Genomic DNA, 6,059 nt, shown 5'->3' with positions numbered 1-6,059 from the left:
TTTTTTTTTTTTTTTTTTTTTTTTGTCTGTAAGTGTTGTAGCAGTCTCTTTCAGCCATGATGACTATCTTGTCCTGTCCTTACTCATTTAAAACATAGCTGTAGAGGTCTTGTTTTATTTCGTCAGTTTTGATCTCTTCTGACTCCTGAGTCTGGAAAGGAGCCTGGGTGAGCAGGATCGAGCTAGCTTTCAAGAGCGAAAATAAAAGAAGCAACTGTTGCAGCAACTGAAATTGAAGTAGTTCTTGTGTTTGTTTGTTGTTGTTGGGGTTTTTTTTTTGTCGGTTTTTTTGTTCCTTTGGATTTTTTTAAGAGTACTTATGTTGAGTGAAGTAACTCTACTGAATAGGGGAGCCAACAAGCTGTCAGGCCAAGGTTAGTACCAAGTGCAGTTTGATTCTTGCTGGTCCTTTTAGCCCTATATGATTCTTGGGGGCTGAGATTAATTGCTTCCAGTCCTTGTTTTAACTTCTTGCCCTCAAAAGAGCTTTTCTGCTAAGCTCTTCTTTTCCCTCTGCTGGATGGGTATGTTCCCTGTGATACAAGGACTTGCTTCTTTTGGCTTCTGCGAGGCTTCTTGCATTCTTGGAGAGCTCTCATGCTCAGGTACTCATATGGAAGGGAGTATGTGCCTGTGCCTTTTTTCTTTCTTAGGAAGTTGACTTCATTGCTTTGTTTTCTGTGCGTTTACTGTTACAAAGTTAAAATGACTGACCTGTAGGTCTCTAGCTTTCTCTGTTCTCCTTTTTGAAGACTACTACTGTGTTTAGCCTTTTCCAGTATTTTTTGGGACTTCACTTGTGCTATGTGGTTTCAAATGTGGATGTGGCTAGCTCTCTCTAGTGCCAAATCAGCATAGCAGGTACTGCTTAATTTATCAAAATAATAATTTTTACTTGCTTTTATGCCTCTCTAAGTATGTGTTTGAATTGTCTGAAGTTGACCATTTTATAATGAGGCTGTGTGTGGGGTATAAGGAAACATGACATAGTGAGAGCTTCTGAATGTCTGTTAAGTCTAATTCACCCTTCATTCTTCTCTCAAATATGACCAAAAATACTGCAACTAGTCAGAAATTATGTACAGGCAAAATTTTGTGTTATCATCTTGGATGCATTTTTTGGAGAGCTCCTGGGACCTGATGGGTTTGATTTAAATAAATCCCTTCAGTCTGTTGGAACCTGACTTTGGCAAACTGGGTGACAGAAGAAAGCTATGCATTTGTGGTTTTGTTTTAATTCTCACAAAATTAATAGGCATTAGATGTTGAGCTGAATTAATTTTTGTTCTAAATGAAAATCCTCTGAAGTCAGATTACTCTGTATTTGTAGTCTCAGCTGTTCTGAAGTTAGGTGTTCAAGGGGAGCTGTTTTACAGACATTGCCTGCTTAAACATTTTTTGAAGAAAAGTAAACTACCTTACATACATTGCACAAGCAGAGCATGTTACATAAGGTATCTCAGGGTAGCTAAAACATGGCAAAACTGTGCCCAATGTATCCTGTGTTGTAACTTGTTTGCCTAGCTATGCCAGAATGATTAGTGTTAGCACAGAATGCTAATACGGGTATGAGGTGAGCTATGAATGGTTGTAGGTCACATACTGAAGTTATTGAGCAGTGCACAACATTTAGTTTTCTTAGACTGCACAATTACTCTATTTTGTGGGAAATAAAAGGCTGCACAATTACTCTATTTTGTGGGAAATAAATTTGGTTGAGATGGAAAATGTTTTTTGCTTTTGAGTGTGTGCTTTCTTTGCTCTTCCTCCCAACCCAAGGGGAAGAGGAGGATTTGTTTTGAAGTTGTGGTACTTATGATAAAAAGAGAAGAAAAAAATTAAAGTAGTAGTTTCTTTTCAGGTATGTGCCTACACTGTAAGGATCAAAAAGATGGTCCATTTATTTCTCCCTCCTTGTGTGCATGTTTTCATTTCCCTTTTCCAACCCTACGACTTTTTGCCTTTTTTAATGCTCTTTGATCACTAGTCAGGAAGTACTTTGAAATGAGGGGACTCTATTTTCATCCTGCCATACTGTTACGTATGTCAAATGGTGAAAGATTTATACTGTGTGAGCTTGTTAGATATTTGACAGTGTGGCCTTCCTTAGTTTTTTTTCCTTACATAAAACAGAGTAGGGAGGGGTGAGGGTGTAGGAGAAGTCTTGTCTGTTACACTGCTCCTTGTCTCTCACAAAGAGGGATTTGGAGGCTTAGTTTTGAGAGTTCCCTTGTGATGAAGAGGAGTTAGTCAGAAGGGGATGTACTTGGTTAGGTACTGTCAAAATGTTAATTTGATATAACCATGTGATACTTTTTTTTTAAATTGCTGGGTTTTAACAAATTGTAATAGTTTTAAATGGCATGAGATTATGCAGAAAGGAATAAAGCTTTGAAAAATGACATTTGATGGGCCACAAACTTTATTCTAATTCTTCACAGAAATTAATTTGTCATTAGCTGTTCTAGCCTCTCTTCTGTTATGCTTTCTTCACAGCTATGTTAGTATCGGGCCCAGTGCACATTATACTGTGAATGGTTCTTCTGGTTAGATGTTAAAAATAAATAAATCACAGTGTGGGAACAGGCCAGTGTATAGTGGAAAAGCAGAATGTCTCCTGTTCACATCCTGTGCTGAATGAGGGAAGAACAGATACACTTTTAGCTTTGAAAACAAACCAAGAAGAAAAACCCACCAGGAATGCTAGGTTTCTTCTTCCCTGACAGTGTGCGCTTGAAGGGGTATTTTGTTCTCTTGTCAAGTGTTACTCTACAGGCATTGATAAAATAGAGTTTGAGATAAGTTACCACTGCTAAAGAAGAGTGTTGGTAGTATTGATGTTGCAGTGTGGAGTTACAGTGATGTCTGAACCAGCTTGACAACTGGGAACAAGTTTATGTTGCAGTGTTGGGCTTGAATCAGTCTTGAGAGACAGAGCTTGCTTTTAGTTCTTCACTAACAGGGGCCACATAGCTTTCTGTGTCCCAAGTGGCACTTCTTTCTCTGATACTGTAGGATATAATATCTCAGCTCAGATCTTTGCATCTAGATGACACACAAATTGTAGCCTAGTAGTGGAAACACATGATGATCTAGTAGAGTATAGTTGAAATGCTGTAGTATAGTATGTCCTGAAAGAGTGCTTTGTGGAGTAGCATGAAGCAGACTGTTGCATGAAAACAAAGACATCATAAACTGGAGACGTCAGAGAAGAGGGATAGGAGGGAATGTGGGAAAGACAAGTAATTTGAAGGTCAGTAAAAAAAAAAAAAGTTATGAGATTAGAATTAAACAAAATATTGGGAAGGATTGGATAAATTTCCTTTTACAGTCACTTAAGTAGATGTTTGTAAAGGATAAAATAACTTTAGACAGTGGCCTTTCATGTACAGCTTAGGGAAAGGTTACAGAAGCAGCTGCTCCAAGTTGTTTTGGTTCTGCTGAGAATAATTATTTGCTGGAAGAATAATGTTAATAAGCCTGTGCCAACCTCCTTATCCCCCTAAAGGTGATCTGCTAAGTGAATTCTATCTGGTTAATCACTAGCCGCTAGACACTTCAAAGCATTATCAAGTGTAGCTGGGTGCAAATTAATGTAATTCTTTGAACAGGAAGGAAATTGATAGTGGTAACCTAGCCTCTTTGTTTCAGTTATCAGCTAGATATGGTCTCTTCCAGTACTTGAGCAGATGCTTTTTTCCTTTGGATCTGATTGTGTGCTGTACATGTTTTCATGGTGTTTTCATTCTTAATGTAACAGACTTCTGTTGGGACTGGGAGAAAAATAGGGAGAAGGGAGGATCTTCTATATGTGAGAACTTTGTGTCTGGCTCGGGTCATTCTCTTTGAGTGCTTTGAGAAACATAACTTATATATGGAAGTTGGCAAGGTGGTAGGGTTTTGCTAATATTTTAAAGACCTGTGGACTTCATAGACCAATGAACCTGTAAAACCTTTCATATGTTCCCAGTATACTGAGTGAGGGTGACACCTGCTTGAAATGTTTAATGAATTACTCTCCATGTTTGCAAAAGTACCCTAATGTTCTCTTATGAAAGATAATAAATAACACTTATCTTTGTTCATACTAAGAAAGTGATTTCTTATGTGCAAGATGAGAATTTTCTTCTGTATAATGCATTGTGCAATAAGCTAATTGCAACAAGACTGTTTCTTATTCCTCTTTATGAAGCAAGGCAGTGCTTGGAGGCAGAATACCAGACGTGATAGACAGCTGGACTAATTTGCTGTGTCTAATTCTCTGTTTCTACAATAGAAATGGCCTTTGCATTTTAAAAGCTGAATGTTTATTATGGCAAAATTATTTGAAAGTGTGATTCTTTTTTGTGTCGTGTTTTTAAATCTGAATTTGATCCTGGCTCTCTGATGGATAACTGAGGCAGCTGAACAGCTGGTAATACAAACGGCTATACATTTCAGCAAAAAACTTCTAATTGCAGCAGCCTGGAAGAAAAAGGGGAACAGATGTATTTTTACACACTTTAAGAAGACAAAGTGGCTGGAAGAAGAGCCAGATTTCTATGACCGTCTAAATGTCTGCAGATTATCACGGGTCAGATAGCTGTATTATGATAAAATTCAGTTACAAAACTCTTTCCTTAAATAACTCTGGTTTCTCCTTTCATGTTGTTTGACACATGATTAATCAACCTTTAGGCACTTAGGGAACCTGAAAATCTCTATATATTGTAGGGTAAGTTAAGAGCTTCCAGAGAGAATGAAAACAAAGTTTGTGTAAACTACATAGTTTCCATAATTCAGTACAAAGAAACAAGTTGTCATTGTCCCATCAATAAGTAGCATTATATATAGATGTATAAATGAGTAGCTGCACACATGACGTGACTTGGTGTTTCTTTCACATTCAGAGCTTGGGTTTGTTTTTGTTTAAGGGGATGGGAGGTGTCCTATCATTTGGAATTACTTGGCTGTAAGGCAGAGCACGTATGTATCAGTGTTCCCAGCTGGATAACTGCTGGGGCTGACGTGTTTTGTGCTGTTGGCTTAATAACTGATGGGGGGGTAGGGGCTGAGCGGGGGATGTTAACCAAAAGGATTTTGCTGTCATCTCTGAACATAGTAAGGAGAAATGTTTTGCCCATGTTTGGCAGTTTTAAGACCATATTTTATTTTTAGAATAGCTTCTTTGAGGAGAGTTCCAGCACAATACAGAGAAAATCCCCTCAGATACCACATGTGTGCTCTTGGGATCTGAGCTGCTTCTTAGGGGCTTCTGACTAAAGCCTTCTGGCACTGGAGACAAAAGCAGGGCCTGTACCTGTAGCTGAGATTGCAAAGTCCATAAGGCTGCAGTTGGGCAGCCTGAAGAAGCATTAAATTACCCAGGATACAGTCCAGTAGAGGCTGGTACCCCATGGGCTGTTCTGATTCTGGTGATGTTTCCCTGGTCAGCTTTAGTGTCCATGGGAATTTCCCATAGCTGGCCCTTAGCTTGGCTGACTCGGCTTCTACTGGAAAGACAGGTCTGTATTTGAGACTTGCATAACTTATTCATAGTGGCCTGAGGTATCAGGTAAACTAGACTTAAATTATTCATATACCTTTATTAAAATGTGTTTGAAACAGGAGCTTGCTTTTAAAATAAAGGTAAAACTTTCAGAGTGTTGGTGATGCTTTTTTTAATAATCTGTGTTTTAATTGTTTGCGTACAAGTTACTCAAATGCTTATTTCAAATTTGCATATTAGACAAGCCTGCTTCTTAAAAAAAAAAACAAACCCAAACAAACCACCAGAATGTCCTGATAAATGGTCTTACAAGCATTGTGTCAAGTGTGAGAAGTCAAAAAGAGGTGCTGTAAATCTCATTTGCTTTTTCTCCAGCATGCAGCGTGATGCTTTTGATTGTCTCTACCCTCGTCTTTGCTGCTCTGTGATTGACTTAAAAGAATGGTCGAGGTGGGAGGGGAGGTTTTAGGAGTGTGTTTTCTGTGCCTCTCCATTCTGGGAATCAGCACTCAGATAATTTTCAGGACTGTTCTTTTGATTTTGCAGGCTTATGTTGTCCATCCAGGAAGAG

The 6,059-nt window shown here is 38.5% G+C and overlaps 1 protein-coding gene across 1 annotated transcript in view; it reads left to right on the top strand.

Annotated features, from left to right (window-relative positions):
* ARHGEF7 (Rho guanine nucleotide exchange factor (GEF) 7) overlaps positions 1-6,059 on the top strand; it is a 74,144-nt gene that overhangs the window by 10,015 nt on the left and 58,070 nt on the right. The window lies entirely within an intron of this gene.

Source organism: Chaetura pelagica, unplaced genomic scaffold, assembly GCF_000747805.2.
Source record: "Chaetura pelagica isolate M959 unplaced genomic scaffold, ChaPel_1.0 scaffold123, whole genome shotgun sequence".
Classification (NCBI taxonomy): domain Eukaryota; kingdom Metazoa; phylum Chordata; class Aves; order Apodiformes; family Apodidae; genus Chaetura; species Chaetura pelagica.
The sequence above is the reverse complement of the archived record's forward strand: the minus strand, read 5'-3'. Positions and strand labels throughout refer to the sequence as shown.